The 25,513-nt window shown below is 43.9% G+C and overlaps 1 protein-coding gene, 1 non-coding gene and 1 pseudogene across 7 annotated transcripts in view; 1 reads left to right on the top strand and 2 right to left on the bottom strand.

Moving 5' to 3' along the window:
* Window positions 1–25,513, bottom strand: part of ATXN2 (ataxin 2) — a 154,438-nt gene that overhangs the window by 115,862 nt on the left and 13,063 nt on the right. The gene's annotated exons all lie outside the window — the stretch shown is intronic.
* Window positions 3,069–3,131, bottom strand: LOC112635662. The gene has a single exon (XR_003121999.1). It is a non-coding gene; the product is annotated as a U7 small nuclear RNA (small nuclear RNA).
* On the top strand, window positions 19,474–20,037 carry LOC112634120 (annotated as a pseudogene). The gene has a single exon (XR_003121736.1). The product of XR_003121736.1 is annotated as an interferon-induced transmembrane protein 3 pseudogene (transcript).

The following is a 25,513-nucleotide window of genomic DNA, read 5'->3' on the forward strand; positions in this document are numbered from 1 at the left end:
GGCCTGGTGTGGTGGCTCACGCCTGTAATCCCAGCACTTTGGAAGGCTCAGGCAGGCGGATCACCTGAGGTCAGGAGTTCGAGACCAGCCTGACCAACATGGAGAAATCTCATCTCTACTAAAAATACAAAATTAGCCGGGCGAGGTGGCACATGCTTGTAATCCCAGCTACTCAGGAGGCTGAAGCAGAATTGCTTGAACCTGGTGGGGCAGAGGTTGCAATGAGCTGAGATTGCGCCACTGCACTCCAGCCTGGGCAATAAGAGGGAAACTCCGTCTCAAAAAAAAAAAAATGTACACAGAGTGATGGAAGAAAGGGGCATCACCACTTGGTAACACCATAGTAAAAAACTGTTTCAGGCAAAAGTGTTCATAGATGCTAAATATAGTAAGGGAAAGTAGAAACAGAGTATTTATATAACCACAAAGTAACTCCCCACAAGATACTGATGAAATGACAAAGTGAAAAATAACTTTATAGTGAAGAAACTTAGTAGACACAACCCTAACCAAGTGATCAAAGTTAACAACCCCAGTAATGGGACAAATATATATAATGCACTTTCTGATATCATGCAATGAGAAAAACACACAAATCATTTCTGTTGTATTCCTGCCAAAAATAAATATCTGAATCTAATGATAAGGAAACCTAAAATAAACCCTAACTGAGAGACAGTCTACAAAATAACCTATAATCTTCAAAAGTGTCAAGTCATAAAAGACAAAGGCACTGCTTTGGATTAAAGGAGACCAAAGATACACGATAACTGAAGGTAACAATCCTGGATTGGTTCTTGGACAGGGGGAGTAAATATATATATTCTACATATATATAGGTACATATATATGTAGAATACATATAAACAGAATACATATATATGTACACATAGCGCATATACATATATGTAGAATATATGTATTTACTGGTTCTTGGACCAGAAAAAAATGTTGATTTGTTGACTGTTTTAAAGGACATTAGAAGAAAAGGTCTGTAAACAGCATAACAGTTTGACACATATTAATCTCCTTAAACTGTACTGTGGTTTTGAAATAGAATGCCCTTGTTATTAGGAAATACAATTTGAAGTATTTAGGGCTAAAGAAGCATCATGTCTCTCATATGTTTAATAAGGTAATTTTTATTTTATATTAAACCTTATATATACAAATACCAATACAGAGAAAACGTAAAGGTGAATATGGTAAAACGTTACTTGAAGAATGTAGGTGAAATATATGAGAATTATTTGTAGTATCTTTGCAATTTTTCTAAGTCTAAAATTATGTGTAAGCAAAATATTTTTAACTGGAAACTGTAAGTGATATGACTTGTTAACTCTACTTAGTGCACTGTCCAACACATTTTTTAAGTAATAATACTTAATCCTACTCAGCCTTGAAACTCAAATGCCATCTTTTCAGGAAGCCTTCCTTAGATTATCTCAATCAAATACACAATGCTGTTTTCAACTCTCCAGTTTAGATCTGTATTATAATTACCAGTGTATCTGTCATATGCCCACTACTCAGGACCATCACCTGACCGTATTATCCTTCTGTGAAAATCAGAAAATGATGCCTCTTCCAGGGGGTCATAGCCCCACATTAGGGAAAACAGTGTGGTTGGCAAGCAGTGTCTTTGTGAAAATTAAAAGGAGGCACCAGAAGCACATAGATATAGCCACAAAGGCACATTGTGTGGCCAAAGAAACAACTTGATTTCAACATCCATTTACACTTGGTCAGGAACTCTTGGACAAATGAAAACCTGAACAACCAAGCTTGGCGAAAGTATCTTTCTACCACTACCAAAATTAGCAGAGGAATCATGCCTCATATGATATACACTCAGTAAATATACAATGAATTAACAGCCCAATCAGAACAGGGGAAAGAAAAAAAGAAGAAAGTTAAAAACTTTCGGCCGGGCGCGGTGGCTCAAGCCTGTAATCCCAGCACTTTGGGAGGCCGAGATGGGCGGATCACGAGGTCAGGAGATCGAGACCATCCTGGCTAACACGGTGAAACCCCGTCTCTACTAAGAAATACAAAAAATAGCCGGGTGAGGTGGCAGCGCCTGTAGTCCCAGCTACTCGGGATGCTGAGGCCGGAGAATGGCGTGAACCCGGGAGGCAGAGCTTGCAGTGAGCTGAGATCCGGCCACTGCACTCCAGCCTGGGCGACAGCGCGAGACTCCGTCTCAAAAAAAAAAAAAAAAAAAAAAAAAAAAAAAAAAAAAAAAAAAAAAAACTTTCCACTTCAGGCCAGGCGTGGTGGTTCACGCCTGTAATCCCAGCACTTTGGGAGGCTGAAGCGGGTGGATCACGAAGTCAGGAGATTGAGACCATCCTGGCTAACATAGTGAAACCCCGTCTCTACTAAAAAAACAAAAAATTAGCCGGGCGTGGTGGCAGACGCCTGTAGTCCCAGCTACTTGGGAGGCTGAGGTAGGAGAATGGCATGAACCCAAGAGGCAGAGCTTACAGTGGGCCGAGATCGTGCCACTGCACTCCAGCCTGGGCGACAGAGCAAGACTTCATCTCAAAAAAACCCCACAACTTTCCATTTCAAAGCAATCAATCTTTAAGTCAGGGGTCAGGAAACTACAGCCCACAACCTGTTTTGGTCTGGCTTCTGGACTAAGAATGATTTTTAAGTTATTCAAGAGTTGCTTATGGTAAAAGGAATTTGAGGGGAAATGGAAAAAAAAATAGTAAGGATTGTTTAAAGAAAAAAGGATATGCAACAGAGAAGTTATATGGCCTTAAAGCCTAAAATACTTATTATCTGAGACTTTACATAAAAAGTTTGCCCATCCTTGCACTGAAGAAAAAAAAAAAAAGAAACCAAAGCTGCAACAGCAACACAACAATTAAAAATCAAGCAGAGCCAGGTGCAGTAGTGCAGCCTGTAGTCTCAGCTACTCACAAGGCTCAGATGAGAGGATCGCTTGAGCCCAGGAATTAAAGGCCAGTCTGGGCAACATTACAAGACCCTTTTTTTAAAAAAATGAAAGATAAAGTTGTTTATTATTTTACATGAATCAGTATTTACTACTTCTGCATGGGGGCATTTCTGGTAAAGACTGGAAAACCTGCTAGACAAATTCTGTAAGAGCTGTAACACTCTAGTACTTCTTTTCTCTTTTGTAGAGACGGGGTCGCACTACATTGCCCAAGCTGGTCTCCAGCTCCTGAACTCAAGTGATCCTCCTACCTCAGCCTCCCAAAGTGCTGGGATTACAGACATGAGCCACCATGCCTAGCCTCCAGTACTTACTTCTAAAATAAACTGCTGGATAGCATTAAATTATTTTCATGGAAATTTTATGCACACACAAGTAAGAAACGTCATGAAAGTCCCCATGTTCTCATTTAAGTAATGCTTTATATTAAAATTTGAGGTTGATCCACCTACTGAAGAAAAAATGGTATTTTACTAGTGTACATATGATGGCAATACATGCACACCTCATTTTATTCTGCTTTGCTTTATTGAAATTCACAGATGCTGCATTTTTGACAAGCTGAAAGTCTATGGAAACCTAGAGTCGGGCAAGTCCATTAGTGCCGTATTTCCAGTAACATGTGCCTTCTTTGCGACTGTGCCACATTTTCATAAATCTCACAATATTATCAAACTTTGCCCAATTGTAATACTTTACAATTGTACCTGTTAGAATACAGATTGTATTTTACAATAATTGTAAATAATAATTTACAATTATTATTTTATCTGTTATAGTAATCTCTAATCTGCAATCAGTAATCGTTGACATTACCCTGATTTGTTTTAAGGCACCACAAACTGTCCATATATGACAGCAATCTTAATAAATGTTGTGTGTTATGACTACTCCACGAACCAGCAGTCAGCTTGTCTCTCTCCTTTCTCCTCGTGCCTCTCTATTCCCTGAGACACAACAATATTGAAATTAGGTCAATTAGGCCAGGCGTAGTGGCTCACATATATAATCCCAGCACTTTGGGAGGCCAAGGCAGGTGGATCACTTGAGGCCAGGAGTTCGAGACCAGCCTGGCCCACATCGTGAAACCCTATCTCTACTAAAAATACAAAAATTAGCCAGAAGTGGTGGTGGGCACCTGTAATCCCAGCTACTCCCAAGTCACTTGAGCCCAAGAGGCGGAGGTTGCAGTGAGCTGAGATCATGCCACTGCACTCCAGCATGGACAACAGAGAGTGAGATGCTGCCTCAAAAAGAAGGGGAGGGGGCCGGGCGTGGTGGCTCACACCTGTAATCCCAGCACTTTGGGAGGCTGAGGCGGGCGGATCACGAGGTCAGGAGATCGAGACCACCCTGGCTAACAGAGTGAAACTCCGTCTCTACTAAAAATACAAAAACTTAGCTGGGCATGGTGGCGGGCACCTGTAGTCCCAGCTACTCGGGAGGCTGAGGCAGAAGAATGGTGTGAACCCGGGAGGCAGAGCTTACAGTGAGCTGAGATGGCGTCACTGCACTCCAGCCTGGGGGACAGAGCGAGACTCCGTCTCAAAAAAAGGGGGGCGGAGGGGAGAAGAGAAAGAGAGAAAGAGAGACAGAGAGAGAGACAGAAAGAGAGAGGGAGAAAGAGAAAGAGAAAGAGAGAAAGACAGAAAGATATTCTGTAAGGTTACTGTTGCCATTCATAGTCATTCTCTGATGGATCTGGGCAAAATAAATTGAAAACTTTCTGAAAAGTATTCACCATTCTAGATGCCATGGAAAATGCCATCCATGAGCATGGGAGGAAGTTAAAACATCAACATTAGCGGAGTTTTAGAGGAAATTGTTGTTTTTTTTTTTAAAGATGGGAGTTTCGCTCCTGTTGCCCAGGCTGGAGTGCAACCTCCGCCTCTCAGGTTTAAGCGATTCTCCTGCCTCAGTCTCCCGAGTAGCTGGGATTATAGGTTCCCGCCACCATGCCTGCCTAATTTTTGTATTCTTAGTAGAGACGGGGTTTCACGACGTTTGTCAGACTGGTCTTGAACTCCTAACTTCAGCTGATCTGCCCTCCTTGGCCTCCCAAAGTACCGGGATTACAGGCGTGAGCCACTGTGCCCGGCCAGGAAATTGCTTATAATCCTCATGAATGATTTTGCGGGGTTCAAGACGTCAGTAGAGCAAGTAACCGCAGATGTGGTAAAAAAAAAAAAAAAAAGCAAGAGAACTAAAATTAGAAGTGGGGTCAGAAGATATAACTGAATTGCTACAATCTCATGATAAAACTTGAATAGATGAGGAGTTGCTTCTTATGGATAAGCAAAGAAAGTGGTTTCTTAAGATGGAATCTACACCTGGTGAAGCTGCTGTGAGCACTGTTGAAATGACAACAAGATTATTAACATTCCAGAAACAGGCCAGGTGCGGTGGCTCACGCTTGTAATCCCAGCACTTTGGGAGGTTGGGGCAGGCAAATCATGAAGTCAGGAGTTCAAGACCAGCTTCACCAATATGGTGAAACCCCATTTCTACTAAAAATACAAAAATTAGCCTGGCATGGTGGCATATGCCTGTAGTCCCAGCTACTCAGGAGGCTGAGGCAGGAGAATCACTTGAACCCAGAAGGCAGAGGTTGCAGTAAGCTGGGATTTCGCCACTGCACTGCAGCCTGGGAGACAGAGCGAGACCCCATCTCAAAAAACAAAACAAAAAAAAAGAACTTGAGGTCAGGAATTCAAGACCAGCCTGGCCAACATGGTGAAACCCAATCTCTACTAAAAAGACAAAAATTAGCTGGGTATGGTGGCGTGCACTCATGGCTCCAGCTACTCGAGAGGCTGACACAGGAGAATCGCTTGAACTTGGGAGGCAGAGGTTGCAGTGCGCCGAGATTGTGCCATTGCACTCTAGCCTAGGCAACAGACTCTGTCTCAAAAAAATAAACGTACATTTTCATATGTTTGTCTGTCTTATTCACTGTGTTAATTAACAAGCAAAACAATATATACAAACAATCTAATGCATCCTGATAACTGACAAACATTAAATAATCTAAGAATAAAATTACCTTCCATTATTGTTTCAACAACTGGGGGAGGCCAGATGTAGTGGTTCACACCTGTAATTCCAGCACTTTGGGAGGCTAAGGCAGGTGGATTGCCTGAGGTCAGGAGTTCAAGACCAGCCTTGCCAACATGATGAAATCCCCTCTCTACTAAAAATACAAAAATTAGCCGGGAGTGGTGGCACACGCGTGTAATCCCAGCTACTTGGGAGGCTGAGGCAGGACAATCGCTTGAACCCGGGAGGCGGAGGTTGCTGTAAGCCAATATCATGACAATGTACTCCAGCCTGAGTGACACGGCAAGACTCCGTCTCAAAAAAAAACCAAACAAAAAAAAATTGGGGGGAAAAAACGCTGCAATTTCTACTGGTACTGTCACCATACAATATAAGTATAGAGCTTCATGTCTTTTTATTTTTCACCATTCTGCTCATCCATCACCATTTTTCAACACTACTCCTCTATATGTCCTTCAGTAGTTTCTAATGCTATTTCAACAAGGTCTGGGTAACAGATTTTTTTATATAATCAAAATATTTCATTGATCCAGGTTTCTAGAATCACACTGGTTGTATAGAAGTAACTAATTTTCTTTGGCATAAGGGTACTACATACCTCTAACCCCCTTCCAGTAAAACTGTAAGAATGCTCTTCCCTCCAGCTATTCACACGGCTGCCCCTTTCTTGTTAGTTACCAACTTAAATGTCACCTCCTGAGAGAGGCCTTCTCAAACTATCCCATCTACAGCAGCTCCCCAACTACTATTATGTCTACCTGTTTTAATACTTAAGTAACTAATATTTAGTACATCAATTAGACAATTAACTAAAATCTAGACATCAAGTTCCACCTCTCAAGGTTAACTCACTTAGGTGAGTCATTTTGTTCTTCCCATTTCAGGCTTCTTGTTGTTGCTGTTTAAATTATTATTAGAAAGGGAAATCCTATACCACTTATTGAATATTTTCTCCCTAAAAAGATGAGTCAAATGAAGTGGCAGCAGGGGGTGGGCCATGACAACCCAAACATAGTAAAGCTAGAGGTTTTTTGGTTTTTTGGTTTTTTTTAAGCAAACTGAGGTGGGAAGGCAACTCTAAATTCACACAGAACTGCCAGATTATAATCATTTAGGATCACTGTTTCAAAACAATTACCATTCACACAAGAACTAATATCAGCATTAATTGCTTGGGTTCAAATTCCGACCCCATCACTTCTCAGCTCTGTGGCCTTAATCCTGTGACTTCAGCTCTCCGTGTTTCAATTTCAACATCTACGAAATGAAGATAAAAATAGTACCTTCTCAAAAGAAAAAAAAATAGTATCTTCTCATAAGGTTGTGGAAATTAAGTAATATTCCATACAGACAGCATAGCTTAAAACAGTGCCTGGTACGTTAAGTGCTTAATAACTGCTAGCTAATATAATTATTTTCCTCATATTCCAGCATACACTAGAGTAGTAAAGGAGAAAAAAAGGCCAGTTGCAGTGGCTCACACCTGCAATCCCTCTGGGAGGTCAAGGTGAGTCCAGGAGTTTAAGACCAGCCTGGGCAACATGGCGAAACCTCGTCTCTACAGAAAAATTTAAAAATTAGGCAGATGTGGTGGATCATGCCTACAGTCCCAGTTATTTGGGAGCTGAGGTGGGAGGATCACTAAGCCCAGAATGTCGAGGCTGCAGTGAGCCAGGATCACACCACTGAACTCCAGCCTGAGTGACGGAGCAAGACCCTGTCTTAAAACACCACCACCACCACCACCCACACCCTCTTTATATGAAGTTTTACCCTTTCAGTGCCTTTACCCCTTGAGTCCCTCTAGAGAAAGGGATAAGAGGCTTAGTCATGAAGCCATGAACAATTAGATCTACCTAGACACACCAAAAAATCCAAACAACTCCAGTAGAAAAGGATCTTAGGGCTCTAGTCCCATGCTGTCCAACAGAACTTTGTGCAATGATGAAAATGTCCTATGTCATGTTCTCCAGTATTGTAGCCATTAGGCATATGTGGCAGCTAAGCACTTGAAATGTGGCTAGTATGGCTGAGGAACTGAAACATTTAAATTTTAATCAACATAATTTTAAATTTAAAGAACCATGTGTGGAAGTAGCCACAGTACTGGACAGTGCCCATTCCCATCTTCTCAAGTTCTCCAGATAGCAAGCCACCCAACCTTCCACGGCATTCATATCACCTCTGACTTACGCACCAACAATGCTTCCTGACAGGAAACTCAAGTCTCTCCCAATGATCTACCCATTGCTCATAAATGTATCCCTTCCTGGAGGCCACAAAACAATTGTATTCGCCTTCAAAAGACTATCAGTGGAAAAGAGGAGAGTATAGCTGACACAAGGTTGGCCATTTACTGATAATTGCTAAAGCTGAGTGACAGGTACATAAGATTCATCCAACTGTTCTCTTTTTAAATACATTGAAATTTTATATTTTAAAAACCTTATTAGTGTTTACTTCAAGCTCATTTCATTTTCTAACTGAAACATATTCTTTCAAATTTGTTTCCTTACTTTCAGTGAGGACCCCCTCCAATTCTTTTATCACACTATGAACCAAATTTTTTCTACATACACCAAGTATATAGCATCCCCGTGGTTTAGCACAAACTCTTCCCTGCCTGAACTTCCTCCTCTCTTACATGGCCTCACTGAAAACTGCTTATCATCCTTGAAGATCCTTCTCAACTCTCACCATTTTGAAGCCCTTTTTCTTCACTGCCCACCCATGGCAGTCCCCTCCCAGTGCTACCAGTTTAAACTATCTGCACGCCTGCCTTCTCTACATTGGGTAACCTGGAAGCACAGATAATGTTTCATTCATCTTTGTCTCTGTACTAGTCTGACAGCGTCAACTGTGTAATGAATTAATGAATATACAAACTCAATGAAATGCTAAACTGCATCCATTCATACTGTACTAACCCAAGCCCATCAATACCACTTTTCAACCTTAACTTGCTGGTGTAGTTACTACTGGTTTCCAAACACGCTAATAAGAACAGCTAAAAGTTACTGAGCACTTATTATTTGCCAGACACTGATTTAAGCGTGTTACACGTTTAATTCATTTAATCCTCTTCCATCCCCTTTTTACAGAGGAAGAAACTTAAGCTAAGTGAAAATAACTCGCCTTACATCACCAAATATGAAGCAGCAGGGATGCGAATACTAGTTGTAAAGTCCCCGCTCCTGTGTACAATAAAGAAGTCAAATCATAACGATCTCAAATGCAAGCTTCCAATCCCAAAATTCAGATTTGGGAAAAGGGATTAGGATGCGAAATAGGAATACTGACCTGTAAAAAGAAAAAATAACTTTAGGCATTCTCCATAAAACAGTGTGAGGGAAAATGGTAATCTTTTTATTCTTGTAATTTATAGTAAGCTACTATTGAATAAGAAAGCTAACTTGTACCAGACAAGGTTAAGTTCTACAGGAACTCTTTTTTAATTATTAGAATTAGTTTCATGGAAGATTTGGGCTAGATCTTAAAGGGTAAGTATGAGGATCTCGAATGGCAGAACAATGATGGAGAAGCAAGCAAGAGGCAGACACTGGGCACTGAACCTCCACAAGCAGTGAGGAAGGAGACCATCTTGATTTAAATGGAGGTCTTATTTTTGAAGAGTTAATGGGAAACATGATCAGAAAGGTAAAATGGAGTTCTACCAGGGGTCAGCAAATGCCCATGGGCCTATGGCCTATTTTTATATGGCTTAAAGCTCAGAACATTTTTTACACTGTAAAGAGCTTTTAGGTCAGGCGCGGTGGCTCACGCCTGTAATCCCAGTACTTTGGGAAGTGGAGGTGGGCAGATTACCTGAGATCAGGAGACCAGCCTGGCCAACATGGCGAAACCCCATCTTTACTAAAAATACAAAAATTAGCCGGGCATGGTAGCATGCACCTGTAATCCCAGCTACTCAGGAAGCTGAGACAGGAGAATCGCCTGACCCCCAGAGGCAGAGGCTGCAGTGAGTCAAGATTGTACCACTGCACTCCAGCTTGGGCAACAGAGCAAGATACTGTCTCCAAAAAAAAAAAAAGAGCTTTTAAAGTATGTAAAGAAAAACATGCAAACACTCACAAAAAGGGGACTATATATGGCCTGCAAAGCCTAAAATATTAACTATCGGCCTGGGCACAGTGGTTCACACCTGTAATCCCAGCACTTTGGGAGGCTGAGGCAGGTGGATCATCTGAGGTCAGGAGTTTGAGACCAGCCTGACCAAAATGGTGAATCAACCCCATCTCTATTAAATACAAAAAAAATCAGTCGAGCATGGTGGCACATGCCTATAACCCCAGCTACTTGAGAGGCTGAGGCAGGAGAATCGCTTGAACCCGGGAGGCAGAGGCTGCAGTGGGCCAAGATGGCACCAATGCACTCCAGCCTGGGCAACAAAAGCAAAACTCCATCTCAAAACAACACAAAACAAAACAAAACACAAATTTACTATCTGGCCCTTGCCGGGCGCGGTGGCTCAAGCCTGTAATCCCAGCACTTTGGGAGGCCGAGGCGGGCGGATCACGAGGTCAGGAGATCGAGACCATCCTGGCTAACATGGTGAAACCCCGTCTCTACTAAAAATACAAAAAACTAGCCGGGCGTGGTGGCGGGCGCCTGTAGTCCCAGCTACTCGGAGGCTGAGGCAGGAGAATGGCCTGAACCTGGGAGGCGGAGCTTGCAGTGAGCCGAGATCGCGCCACTGCACTCCAGCCTGGGTGACACACTGCACTCTAGCCTGGGTGACACAGCGCGAGACTCCGTCTCAAAAAAAAAAAAAAAAAAAAAAAAAAAAACTATCTGGCCCTTTATGAAGTTTGCCAGGCCTTGGATTAGGTCATAGAAAGCTGTGGAGAAGACTCCCTCAGGCTTGGGAATAGGGTGATTTTTAAGCAGAGGGGTTACCCAACACAAGTAGAGTTGAAGCCTAACAGCAAAAGGTAGGCTAGGCTAAACCCATGGATAAAATCAATGTATCGTAGTAATTAACAATAAAATGTACAACCACCTGATATTATTGTTTGGCCCAAATAAATAACAGTATAGCCAGGAATTTGCATAAAGCCACAGAGGAAAGAAATTATTTCCTCAACTATTACATTCATTTCCTCTGGAAGACTAACACGTACTGCTGAAGTCTTGTTCAGTGTCCTTCTAGCCCCAGACTTTGCAGCCTACCAAAATGGACTGAGACAGGGAAAGCGTGGGCAAGTGAGTTCCATACTCTAATTTTCCTACAAAAACATCCTAAGTGGTGTGGGTTCTTAGATCAAGTCACAAACACATTCACAGCCCATGATATCGTACAACACTACTTTTAGTTCAAATTAATTATGAGTAACAATGGACTATCTGCCAAAAGAGGCAGCTGCAGAAAACTAACCATCATTTATGATGCTGTTTCCAAATTTCAAAATTTAAAAAAAAAAAAAAAAAAAAAGGAATTATAAACAAACTTTTTGACTGAAACTCACTGACAGAGAACTGCCAGGACTAAAGCATGGTTGACAGAAGAAATTTTATGGTGGACAACATTGACTGGATTGTTTTCTTCATTGTTTTTTTTTTTTGTTTTTTTTTTTTTTTTTGAGATGGAGTCTTGCGTTGTCGCCCAGGCTGGAGTGCAATGGAGCAATCTCAGCTCACTGCAACCTTCACCTCCCAGGTTCAAGCGATTCTCCTTGCCTCAGTCTGCCAAGTAGCTGAGATTACAGGTGCCTGCCACCACGCCTGGCTAATTTTTTTGTATTTTTAGTAGAGATGGGGTTTAGTCATGTTGGCCAGGCTGGTCTCAAATTCCTGACCTCAGGTGATCCACCCACCTCAGCCCCTCGAAGTGCTGGGATTACAGGCGTAAGCGACTGCTCCCAGTCTTCTTCATTAATTTTTAGTGGCTTTTATCATATCTCTATATTACAGGCAGTGGAACAGTTATTAAAAAGCAAAGACTTTGAAATCTCACAAGGTTAAAAATCTCAGCTTTGTCGCTTTGTCACTTCCTATCTCTTTGACCTAAGGGCAATTTCCTTAATTTCTCATATCCATCACTTCCTCATCTGTAAAAAGGATATGGCACTACCAGTCTGACAGGCTGGGCTGTTATAAGACTTAAAAGATATACAAGTAATGCTCTTGGCACAGCTCTCCTGAAACCTAATAGGCACACAATAAATGGTATTTATTTTATTACATAACATTTATTACATAAATAAAATGTTCATCATCTCTTTTCACATCATAGATAGCTAAATGTGGTTTTTTTCTTCAGAAAAATGGCCACTACTACCACTTGGCTCAGAAATGCTAGTTTTTTTCTAAAATGTTTTATATAGAAAAAATTTTAATAATCAATAGACATTCTTATATATTTCCTTACCCTTTTAGATTGGGTTAAAAAGTATGGAGACTTCCAGCCGGGTGCGGTGGTTCACGCCTGTAATCCCAGCACTTTGGGAGGCCAAGGCAGGCAGATCACGAGGTCAGAAGATCGAGACCACGGTGAAACCCCGCCTCTACTAAAAATACAAAAAATTAGCTGGGTGCAGTGGCGGGCGCCTGTAGTCCTAGCTACTCGGGAGGCGGAGGCAGGAGAATGGCGTGAACCCGAGAGACAGGGCTTGTAGTGAGCCGAGATCGCACCACTGCACTCCAGCCTGGGCAACAGAGCAAGACTCTGTCTCCAAAAAAAAAAAAAAAAAAAGTATGGAGACTTCCTATAGCATTTATAGACTATGAATAACTAAATTCCCTATCTGTCACAAATGTAAATTCCTCGTTTTCTTTATTTCTTCCCTTTTTTTTGGCGGTGGGGGGATAGGGTCTCTGTCACCTGGGATGGTAAACAGTGGCTCAATCATAGCTCACTGCAACCTCGAATTCCTGGGTTCAAGTGACCCTCCTGACTCAGTCTCCCAAGTAGCTGAGACTATAGACATCCACCACCATGCCCAGCTCATTTATTTTTGTAGAGATGGGACCTCACTATGTTGCCTAGGCTGGTCTTGAATTCCTGAGCTCAAACAATCCTCCTCCCTTGGCCTCCCAAAGTGCTAGAATTATAGGTGTGAGCCACTGCACCTAGCCAAAATTCCTCATTTCTTTCCATTTTTCACATTGTTGAAGTATAGTCCTTCACCCAGAGAAGCTAGTGACTCAAGTTCCTGACTGATTAAAAGAAACTAATCATAACATTTTTTAATACCATCACTAGTTTTCTTGTCCTGTTCTCACTTGCATATACCTTTCAGAGATCCAAAACACAATGATAGTAACTCATTCATTCCGTCTCTGCCACTTTCTGAGTGAATTTGAATAGGTCACTTAACCTCTCTGGGCCTTCATTTCCTCATGGGTAAAATGGGGACAGGATAACGGATGATCTAACAGGGCTATATGGTAATCACATGAGATTATGTATGCCCTGGGAGAATAAACTCAGGGTAGGGCCCGGTCCACTCAATCCTGTTTCCCTCCTTTTTAATTATGACCCTAATCAATTTTTACAAGCTGAGGTCAGAAAGCTTCTCAAACATACTTATTTCTGTGCCTAGCCAGTGGCTGTCCCTGAAGCACTAAAAAGAACAAGACCCTTAGCAAAATACCAGACTGCTGATGAGAGGGGCTGGAGCGCAGTGATGTGACCATAGCTTCTGCAATCTTGAACTCCTGGGCTCAAACAATCCTCTCGCTTCAGCCTCGTGAGTAGCTGAAATTACAGGTGTGTGCTGCCATCCCCCATTAATTAAAAAATATTTTTTGTAGAGATGGGGTCTTGTTATGTTTCTCAGCCTGGTCTTGAACTCCCGACCCTTCCCACTTCAGTCTCCCCATGGCGTGGGGAGGTTTACAGACATGACCCAGACCCATTCTTCAGATGGTTTTTCTTTTTTCTGTTTTTTTGTTTTGTTTTGTTTTTCTCTTCATCTAAAAGAACTCCTTTTAAGATTTTATGAGGCAGAAGTAAACAGTACCATCTCAAACACCTCAATACCATAAGGTGGCAGGGGTAATGTGAACTTTCTGTCTAGTCTATACTATCACATAAGCTCCAGAAAGAGAGAGACCTCATCTGGCTTATTCACTACTGTATTCCCAAGCCTCACAAGCAGGAGGTATACCAAAAATTTAAAAAAGGGTAGGGAATTAAACGTGGTATGCCTCTAAATGCCATGCTTTCTACATGACAGCTTTTTCTAGACAGGGTCAACTCCTACTGCCTAATAATAAAACCAACAGCCGGGCACGATGGCTCACGCCCGTAATCCCAGCACTTTGGGAGGCCGAGGTGGGTGGATCACTAGGTCAGGAGTCTGAGAACAGTCTGGCCAAGATGGTGAAACCCCATTTCTACTGAAAATACAAAAATTAGCAAGGCACGGTGGTGGGCGCCTGTAATCCCAGCTACTTAGGAGGCTGAGGCAGGAGAATCGCTTGAACTTGGGAGGCGGAGGTTGCAGTAAGCCGAGATCATGCCACTGCACTCCAGCCTGGGCGACAAGAGAGAAATAAACTCCATCTTAAAATAAATAAAGTAAAATAAAATAAAATAAAACAAAACAAAACCAATAGTCTGGCTGGGCACCATGGCTCACACCTATAATCCCACCTCTTTGGAAGGTCGAGGTAGGCAGATCACTTGAGACTAGGAGTTCGAGACCAGGCTGACCAACATGGTGAAACCCCATTTCTACTAAAAATACAAAAATTAGTCAGGCACAGGAGTGCATGCCTGTAGTCTCAGCTACTCGGGAGGCTGAAACAGAAGAATCACCTGAACCCAGGAGGCAGAGGTTGCAGTGAGCTAAGATTGCACCACTGCACACCATTGTACTTCAGCCTGGGCAACACAGCGAGACTCCAGCTCAAAAAATAAAAATAAAAATAAAACCAATAGTCACATATTCAACAAATTATTATTGTTATTTTGAGACGCAGTCTCGTTCTGTCGCCCAGGCTGAAGTCCCCTGGCACGATCTCTGCTCACTGCCTCCTGGGTTCAAGAGAATCTCCTGCCTCAACCTTCTGAGTCACTGAGACTATAGGTGTGCCACCACAAATAGCCAATTTCTGTATTTTTAATAAACACAGGGTAGGCCAGGCGCAGTGGCTCATGCCTGTAATTTCAGCACTTCGGGAGACCGAGGCGGGTGGGTCACAAGGTCAGGAGATTGAGACCATCCTGGCTAACACAGTGAAACCCCGTCTCTACTAAAAATACAAAAAATTAGCCGGGCGTGGTGGCAGGCGGCTATAGTCCCACTCCTGCTGAGGCAGGAGATGGCGTGAAACCAGGAGCCGGAAGTTGCAGTGAGCCGAGATTGCGCCACTGCACTCCAGCCTGGGCGACAGAGTGAACTCCATCTCAAAAATAAATAAACAAACAAACAAACACGGGGTTTCACCATGTTGGCCACGCTGGTCTTGAACTCCTGACCTCAGGGGATCTGCCTGCCTCAGCCTCCCAAAGTGCTGGGATTATAGGCATGAGCCACTGCACCTGGCCACAGCAAATTGATAACTTACTAAGCATACAAAGTTGTACAAGGCACTTGTTCCTACTGTCAAGATGCTCTAAATCTAGAAGGAAGATAATGCAAATACTTCCACATAAGTCAGATCCCAAATAAAGACATGCACCGCATGTTTCAGTTAACAACAGACCTATATACAATGATCAACTAGTAAGTTAAATTAAATTTATTCTTAAAGAAAGGTATTTTGACCAGGCACAGTGGCTCACACCTGTAATCCCAGCACTTTGGGAGGTCAAGGTGGGTAGATCACTTGAAGTCAGAGGTTACAAGTCTTAACTCCTAACCACACTGAACTTTCTGTCTGCAGAGAGTACTGGTCAAGAGTTCACAAAACGGCTAGGCATGATGGTGTGCACCCACAGTCCCAGCTTCTTGGGAAGCTGAGGTGGAAGGATTGCTGGAACCCAGGAGTTCAACGCCCTGGGCAACACAGCAAGACCTCATCTCTGGCCAGGTGCGGTGGCTCACGTCTGTAATCCCAGCACTTTGGGAGGCCGCAGCAGGTGGATCACCTGAGGTCAGAAGTTCGAGACCAGCCTGGCCAACATGGTGAAACCCCATCTCTACTAAAAACACAAAAATTAGTCGGGTGTGGTGGCACACACCTGTAATCCCAGCTATTCAGGAGGCTGAGGCAGAATAGTCGCTTGAACCTGGGAGGCCGAGACTGCAGTGAACGGAGATAATGCCACTGCATTCCAGCCTGGGCGACAGAGCAAGACTCTGTCTCAAAAAACAAACTAAGAAAGATATTTATCAATTTAGTGTATCCTAACTGTACAGTGTTCATCTATGGTAGTATACAGTAATGTCCTAGGCCTGCCCATTCACACACCACTCATACAATGACTCATCCCAAGCAACTTCCTGTCCTGCAAGCTCCATTCATGGTAAGTGACCTATTCAGATATACCACTTTTATCTTCTATGCTGTATTTTTACTTACCTTTTCTATGTTTAGCTATGTTTAGATACATAAATACTTAACATTATGTTACCACTGCCAACAATATTCAGTACAGTAACATGCTATATAGATTTGTAGCCTAAGAGTAATACTGTGTACCACAGCCTATGTGTGTAGTAGGTATACCATCTAGGCTTGTGTAAGTATACTCTATATTTGCACAATGATGTGATCACCTAAAAAATTTCTCACAACACATCCCCATCATTAAGCAATGCATAAACACAGTTTCTCATCACCGAAGATGATGAATGTCAAATAAACACATGAAAAGATGCTCAATATCACTTTGCATTAGGGAAATGCAAAAGAAACCCACAATGAGGCCAGGCACAGTGGTTCACTCGTGTAATCCCAGTACTTTGGGAGGCTGAGGTAGACGAATCACTTGAGCCCAAGAGTTCTACACCAGTCAGGGCAACATAGTGAGACCTCTTCTCTACTAAAAATCAAAGCAAATTACCAGGTGTGGTGGTACACGCCTGTGGTCCCAGCCAGGAGGCTGAGGCAGGAGGATCACTTGAGCCCAGGAGGTCAATGTTGCAGTAAGACAATATCGCACCACTGCACTCCACCCTGGGTGACAGAGCAAGACCCTGTCTCAAAAAAAAAAAAAAATTAATACACTGTTAGGGGAAGAAAATATAGTACAGTCACTTCAGCAAACAGTTTAGCAATTACTTTTAAAATTAAATAAACACTCACAGGATTATATGTGCCCTGGAAAAATAAACACTTTCCACAAAACCCAGCAATCTCATTTCCATGCATGCCAACCAAGAGAAATAAAATCATATGTTCACACAAAACCTGTACATAAATATTCACACCAGCTTTATTTTTGTCTTTCTTTTTTTTTTTGAGACAAGAGTTTCGCTCTTGTTGCCCAGGCTGGAGTGCGCAATGGTGCAATCTCAGCTGACTGCAACCTCCACCTCCCGGGTTCAAGCAATTCTATTGCCTCAGCCTCCTGGCTGGGTTTACAGGCATGCGCCATCACGCCTGGCTAACTTCATATTTTTAGTAGAGATGGGTTTTCTCCATGTCAGTCAGGCTGGTCTCAAACTCCCAACCTTAGATGATCCGCCTGCCTCGGCCTCCCAAAGTGCTGGGACTATAGGCGTGAGACATCGCACCTGGCCTCCAGCTTTATTTTTAATAGCCAAAACCTGCTAACTCAATGTCCACCAGTAGATGAACAAACTGGTACATGCATATAATAGACTACTACTCAACAATAAAGAGAAAGAAACTACTGAGTAACATGCAATAGTACAGATGACTTTCTTTTATTTTGAGACAGAGTCTCACTATGTCACCCAGGCTGGAGTGCAGTGGCTTGATCTTGGCTCACTGCAACCTCTGCCTCCTGGGTTCAAGCGATTCTCCTGTCTCAGCCCCCTCGAGTAGCTGGGATTACAGGAGCGCGCCACTGTGCCCAGCTAATTTTTGTATTTTTAGTAGACATGGGGGGTCTCACCATGTTGGCCAGGCTGGTCTTGAACTCCTGACCTCCGGTGATCCACCCACCTCAGCCTCCCAAAGTGCTGGGATTACAGGTGTGAGCCACCAGGCCCGGCCAGAGATGAGATCTTGCTGTGTTGCCCAGCGCCTTGAACTCCCAGGCTCCAGCCATCCTCTGACCTCAGCTCCCCAAGTAGCTGGGACTATGGGTGCATGCCATCACGCCTAGCCATTTTGTGAACTGTTGACCAATGCTCCTCTCTGCAGACAGAAAGTTCGGTGTGGTTAGGAGTTAAATGGGAAGAAAGAGGAGGCTGGGTGCAGTGGCTCATGCCTGTAATCCCTTCCAACACTTTGGAAAGCCAAGGTAGGAGGTTCACTTTAGCCCAGGAGTTCGACACCAGCCTGGGCAACAGAGCAAGATCCTGTCTCCGGAGGGAAAAAAAAAAAAAGAAATTAGCTGGACATGGTGATACACACCTGTAGCCCCAGGCCAGGTACTCAGCAAGCTGAGGAGGGATGAATGCTTGAGCCCAAGAATTCGAGGTTACACAGTTACAGTAAGCTATGATCGTGCCACTACACTCCACCCTGAGCAACAGAGAAAGACTCTGTCTCCAAAAAAACAAAAGATGACAATGGGAGGTGGGTGTAGTCCCAGCTACTCAGGAGGCAGAATCATCTGGGCTCAGGAGTTAAAGGTCAGCCTGAGCAACATAATAAGACCCTGTCTCTTAGGAACAAAGCGGGAGGGGGAGAGAGTAGGTGGGGGGTGGGGGAGAGAGGAAGGGGTGGGAGAGACAGAGAAAGAAAAATAAAAGAAGAAATAAAAAGAGGTAGAGAAAGGAAGGAAGTGGGGGAGGGAGGGAGGGGAGGAAGCGGGGGGGGGGGGGGGAAAAGAAGAAAGGAAACGAAGGATGAAGAAAAAGAAAAATGACAGTGAAAGGCCAGGCGTGGTGGCTCATGCCTGTAATCCCAGCACTTTGGGAGGCCGAGGCAGGTGGATCACCTAAGGTCATGAGTTCGAGACCAGCCTGGCCAACATGTTGATACCCCATCTCTACTAAAATACAAAACTTAGCTGACCATGGTGGCAGGCGCCTGTAGTACCAGCTACTTGGGAGGCTGAGACAGGGGAATAGCTTGAACCTGGGAGAGGGAGGTTGCAATGAGTCAAGATTGCACCACGGCACTCCAGTCTTGGCAACAGAGCGAGACTCCATCTCAAAAAAAAAAAAAAAAAAAAAAGCAATGTATTAGAAATAGAAGTACATCAGATTCTAATGTCAGTTATGCAGCCAATGATGAGACACTCTGGCAAATAACCCTCTTGGTCTCAATTTCTTCACCTGTAAATAGAATGAGTACTAAAAAACCACCAGAGGCAGAGAAATCCAAACTATCAGGCAAAGGGAGGGGCCCACTGAGAACCAGCCCAGCAACCCGACCACAGCTGGTCTTCCCTGGACACCATGAACCACACTGTCCAAACCTCTTCACTCCCACCAACATCGGCCATCCCCCTAACTATGAGATGCTCAAGGAGGAGCAAGAGGTGGCTGTGCTGGGGGTGCCCCACAACCATGCTCCCCTGATGTCCACCATGATCTACATCCACAGCGAGAACTCCATGCCCGACCATGTTGTCTGGTCCCTGTTCAACACCTACTTCATGAACTCCTGCTGCCTGGGCTTCATAGCACTGGTCTACTCTGCGAAGTCTAGGGACAGGAAAATGGTTGGCGACCTGACCAGGGCCCAGGCCTACACCTCCACCGCCAAGTGCCTGAACATCTGGGACCTGACTGTGCACATCATCATGACCATTCTGCTCATCATCATCCTAGTGTTGATCTTTCATGTCTATCAATAGATCAGGAGGCATCATCTAGGCCAGGAGCTCTGCCCATGATCTGAATCCCACGTACTCCACCTTCCATTCCTCGCCCTGCCCCCAAAGCCAAGTCCTGTATCAGCCCTTTATCCTCACACACTTTTCTACAATGGCATTCAATAAAGTGCTCGTGTTTCTGGTTAAAAAACAAAACAAAACAAACACCAGAGTAATTTCAACTCCAAATGTGTTTGACTCTACATTGTTGAACATCTACTATGTGCCAAGAACAGAACATAAGAATAATCTAGGCTGAGTGTGCTGGCTCACAGCCTTAACCCCAACACTTTGGGAGGCCAAGGCAAGAGGACTACTTGAGGGCAGAAGTTCAAAACCAGCCTGGGTAACAGTGAGACTGTCTCTACAAAAAATTTTTTAAATTGTAGGGAGCAGCACTTTGGGAGGCCAAGGCAGGCAGATCACTTGAGCTCAAGAGTTTGAGGCCAACCTGGGCAACATGGTAAGACCCTGTCTCTACTAAAAATACAAAAAATTAACCAGGCATGACGGTGCACGCATGTGTTACCAAGCTACTCAGGAGGATGAAGCATGAGAACTGCTTGAACTCGGGAGGAGGAGGTTGGAGTGAGCAGAAATTGCACCACCGCACTCCAGCCTGGGTGACAGAGCGAGACAGTGTCTCCAAAACAAAACAAGAAAACAAAAAAAAAATTGAAGGGTGTAATGGTGCATGTGCCTGTGGTCCCAGCTACTCAGGAGGCTGAGACGGGAGGATCACTTGAGGCTGCAATAAGCCATGATCGCAATACTGTACTCCAACCTGGGCAATAAAGCAAGATCCCATCTCAAAAAATGAATACATAAAAACAGAAAATATTAAGACTTCAGTATCTCACTTTATAAAGAAGGTATTGTTTCCCTTTCTGGTTTTTTTTTTTTCGAGACAGAGACTCGCTCTGTCACCCAGGCTGGAGTGCAGTGGCGCGATCTCGGCTCACTGCAACCTCCACCTCCTGGGTTCAAGCGATTCCCCTGCCTCAGCCTCCCAAGTAGCCAGGACTACAGATGCATACCACCACGCCCAGTTAATTTTTTGTATTTTAGTAGAGATGAGTTTTCACCACGTTGGCCAGGTTGGTCTTGATCTCCTGACCTCATGATCCGCCCGCCACGGCCTCCCAAAGTGCTGGGATTACAGGCATGAGCCACCGTGCCCAGCCAAGGAAGGAATTCTTTCTCTTTTAATAAATAAACTAAGCCTGAGAGTGGCTGAGTAACTTGCCCATTCAAACTTCTGACCAAGTAGTAAGTGCCAACCATCCAAGAAACAGGGATACAATCAATAGTGAATAAAACAAAGTTCCTGCTTTCATAGAACTTAAATTTAATTACTAAAGAGTGAACCATGGCCGGGAGCGGTAGCTGATGCCTGTAATCCCAACACGTTGGGAGGCCGAGGTGGGCGGACCACCTGAGGTCAGGAGTTCAAGACCAGCCTGAACAACATGGCAAAACCCTGTCTCTACTAAAAACACAAAAATTAGCTGGGCATGGTGGTGGGTGCCTGTAATCCCAACTATTTGGGAGACTGAGGCAGGAGAATCACTTGAACCCAGGAGGCTGAGGTTGCAGTGAGCCAAGATCACACCATTGCACTCCAGCCTGGGCAACACAGCAAGACTACGACTGGAAAAAAAAAAAAAAAAAAGAGTGAGCCATGATTCCAGCTTAGACTGGAGCTGCCAGATAAAATACAAGATGCTTAGTTAAATTTCAACTTTAGATAAGTAACTTTCTTCTATGCAATTTGATACACAATTATACTAAATTAGTCAATGTTCATCAAAAATTCAAATTTAACTGAGTGTCTTGTATTTTTATTTGCCAAATCTGACAACCCTAGCTTAGATATAACCTCAAAACTCTTCCTCAAACCTTTAACTGCATTTCTGTGGCTCTAAAGCAGTAACTTTCTGACTGTATCAATAAAAAATTACTTTAAAAAATTTTGGGCTAGGTGCGGTGGCACATCCCTGTAATCCCAGCATTTCTGAATGCCAAGGGGGGTGGATCACCTGAGCTCCAGAGTTCAAGACCAGCCTGAACAACATGGCAAAACCCCATCTCTACAAAAAATACAAAAATTAGCCAGGGACGGGGGCATGCTCCTGTAGTCCCAGTCACTCAGGAGGCTGAGGTGGGAGGATCGCTTGAGCCCAGGAGACAGAGGTTGCAGTGAGCCGAGACTGCACCACTGCATTCTAGCCTTGGTGACAAAGACCCTGTCTCAAAAAAAAGAAAAAAAAAAAAAAAATTAATTGAACCATTGCTGCTCAAGGCAGAGCAGGACTAGTCCATAGGCAATGTGCCTAGAGTTGGCCAAAAACTACATTTTGAATTACAATGCAGTATATATACATTAACTCAAACCAAAGCTTAAAACAATTCTTGGCAGCTGGGCGCAGTGGCTCACACCTGTAATCCCAGCACTTTGGGAAGCCGAGGCAGGTGGATTACAAGGTCAAGAGATCAAGACCATCCTGGCCAACATGGTGAAACCCCATCTCTACTAAAAATACAAAAATTAGGTCAGGCGTGATAGCTCACGCCTGTAATCCCAGCACTTTGGGAGGCCGAGGAAGGCGGATCACCTGAGGTCAGGAGTTCGAGACCAGCCTGACCAACAAGGAGAAACCTTGTCTCTACTAAACTACAAAATTAGCCAGGCGTGGTGGCCCATGTCTGTAATCCCAGCTAATCAGGAGGCTGAGGCAGGAGAACTGCTTGAATCCAGGAGGCAGATCAGGCCACTGCACTCCAGCCTCAGCAACTAAGAGTGAAACGCCATCTCAAAAACAATTATTTCAATAATGCAGTGTGTCCTAACACTTCCTATTCATTTTTCTAAAAATGCTTGTCATAATCCACTAATGTAATTTCACAATCTACTAAGGGGTCATGACCCGCCGATTGAAAAATACTTCTCTGGGAGATATAAAAAAAATCATTTAACCTGGCGTTATGAGTCACCATTATGAGCACATTAATTAACTACATTGTGCTATAAAATAGTAATGCCTTTAGGGCCTAAAGTATACAGCTACAAACTTAGTCAAAACTCCCAGGCCAGGAGTGATGGCTCATGCCTGTAATCCCAGCACTTTGAGAGGCCTAGGTGGGTGGATCACCTGAGGTCAGGAGTTCAAGACCAGACTGGCCAAAATGGCAAAACCCCATCTCTACCAAAAATACAAAACTTAGCCGTGTGTGGTGGCGGGCACCTGTAATCCCAGCTACTCAGGAGGCAGAGGCAGGAGAATCGCTTGAAGCTGGGAGGCAGAGGTTGCAGTGAGCCAAGATTGTACTACTGCACTCCAGCCTGGGCAACAGAGCAAGATTCTATGTCAAAAAAAAAAAGCCAGGTGTTGGCCGGGCACGGTGGCTCAAGCCTGTAATCCCAGCACTTTGGGAGGCTGAGGTGGGTGGATCACGAGGTCAGGAGATCGAGACCATCCTGGCTAACATGGTAAAACCCCGTCTCTACTAAAAATACAAAAAACTAGCCTGGCGTGGTGGTGGGCGCCTGTAGTCCCAGCTACTTGGAGGCTGAGGCGGGAGAATGGCGTGAACCCGGGAGGCGGAGCTTGCAGTGAGCCGAGATCGCGCCACTGCACTCCAGTCTGGGCGACACAGCGAGACTCTGTCTCAAAAAAAAAAAAAAAAAAAAAAAAAAAAAGCCAGGTGCATTGGCTCACGCCTGTGGTCCCAGCATTTTGGGAGGCTGAGGCAGGCAGATCACCTGAGATCAGGAGTTCAAGACCAGCCTGGCCAATGTGGGGAAACCCCGTCTCTACTAAAAATACAAAAATTAGCCGGGCATGGTGACCAACGTCTGTAATTTCAGCTACTCAGAAGTCTGAGGCAGGAGAACTGCTTGAACCCGGAAGGCAGAGCTACAGTGAGAGGAGATGGTGCCACTGCACTCTAGCCTGGGTGACAAGAGCGAAACTCCATCTCAAAAACAACAACAACAAAAAACCTCCCAGAATGGTATATTTTTTGAGCTCTTGTGTCCTTTTTTTAGTAATTCTCCAGTCTCTTTGTTTTGTTTTTTGAGACAGGGTCTCATTTTAATGCCCAGGCTGGAGTGCACTGGTGCAATCACGGCTCATTTCAACATCCAGACTCAAGTGAACCACTCGCCTCGGCCTCCCAAGTAGCTGAGACTACAGACGTGCATGACCATGCCCGGCTAAATTTTTAGTATAAATATTTTTTGTTGAGACGGGGATTGCCTTTGTTGCCCAGGCTGGACCTGCACTCCTGGGCTCAGGTAATCTGCCTGCTTCAGCCTCCCAAAGTGTTGGAATTACAGGTGTGAGACACCATGCCCAGCCATCAGTCTTCCAAACGTGTTTTTTGTATTTTTCAGAGAGTCTCGCTCTGTCACCCAGGCTGGGACACAGTGACACAATCTGAATCTGAGCTCACTGCAACCTTCGACTCTGAGGTTCAAGCGATTCTCCTGCTTCAACCTCCCAAGTAGCTGGGATTACAGGCGCACGTCCTGCCCCACGCCCGGCTTTTTTCTTTTTTTTTTTTTGAGACAGAGTCTCCCTCTGTCGCTAGGCTAGAGTGCAGTGGCCCAATCTCGGCTCACTGCAACCTCTGCCTCCTGGGTTCAAGCAATTCTGCTGCCTCAGCCTCCTGAATAGCTGGGATTATAGACGTGCACCACTACGCCCAGCTAATTTTTTTGTATTTTTAGTAGAGATGGGGTTTCACCCTGTTGGCCAGGATGGTCTCAATCTCTTGACCTTGTGATCTGCCCTCGTCAGCCTCCCAAAGTGCTGGGATTACAGGGGTGAGCCACCAAGCCCAGCCCTTTTTCTGTTTTTCAGTAGAGACAGGGTTTCACCACATTGGCCAGACTGGTCTCAAACTCCTGACCTCAAGTGATCCACCGTGCCCAGCCATGTCTTTCAACTTTCTATCACGCTACTGTTATTTCTCATTGCGGTTAATACATCTGCCTCTGAAAATATTACTTTTCTACTTGCTGCCAATATGTATATCACAAAAGAAAGCTAGATAGAATCATGTGTAAAGTAAAAATAAGTTCTCAAAGAGGCCATAAAGAATTCTCCAGACCAGAGGCTGAAGCAGGAGGAGTTTAGGCCCAGGAGTTGGAGGCCAGTCTGAGCAACATAACAAGACCCCCATTTCTACCAAAAAAAAAAAAACAAAAAAAAAAACCTCTCCTTTCTATAATTTGCTCAAGCTTCAGTGAAAAGACATTTAGTCTTTAATTCCTGATTTCCAAATGCGTTTCAGGAATGAAAATAGTTAACTGCACAAAGTCCACAATAAATGTTTATAAACCTGAAAAGAAAAATGCAGTACTTGTTTCAAGACCAGCCCTTTATAAAAAACTAAAATTATAATCAAGATTAATTCCACTTAGAAAAATTATTAAGAACATTTTAACATGACTTTAAAAAGCAATATGAAAAATGTCAACGAAAAATATTTGACCTGGCTAGCCACGGTGCCTCACGCATGTAATTAAAGCACTTTGGGAAAACTAGGTGGATGGATCACTTGAATTTAAGAGTTTGAGACCAGCCTGGGCAACACGGCTAAACCCTGTCTCTACA

Source organism: Theropithecus gelada, chromosome 11 (genome assembly GCF_003255815.1).
Source record: "Theropithecus gelada isolate Dixy chromosome 11, Tgel_1.0, whole genome shotgun sequence".
In the NCBI taxonomy this organism is placed as follows: domain Eukaryota; kingdom Metazoa; phylum Chordata; class Mammalia; order Primates; family Cercopithecidae; genus Theropithecus; species Theropithecus gelada.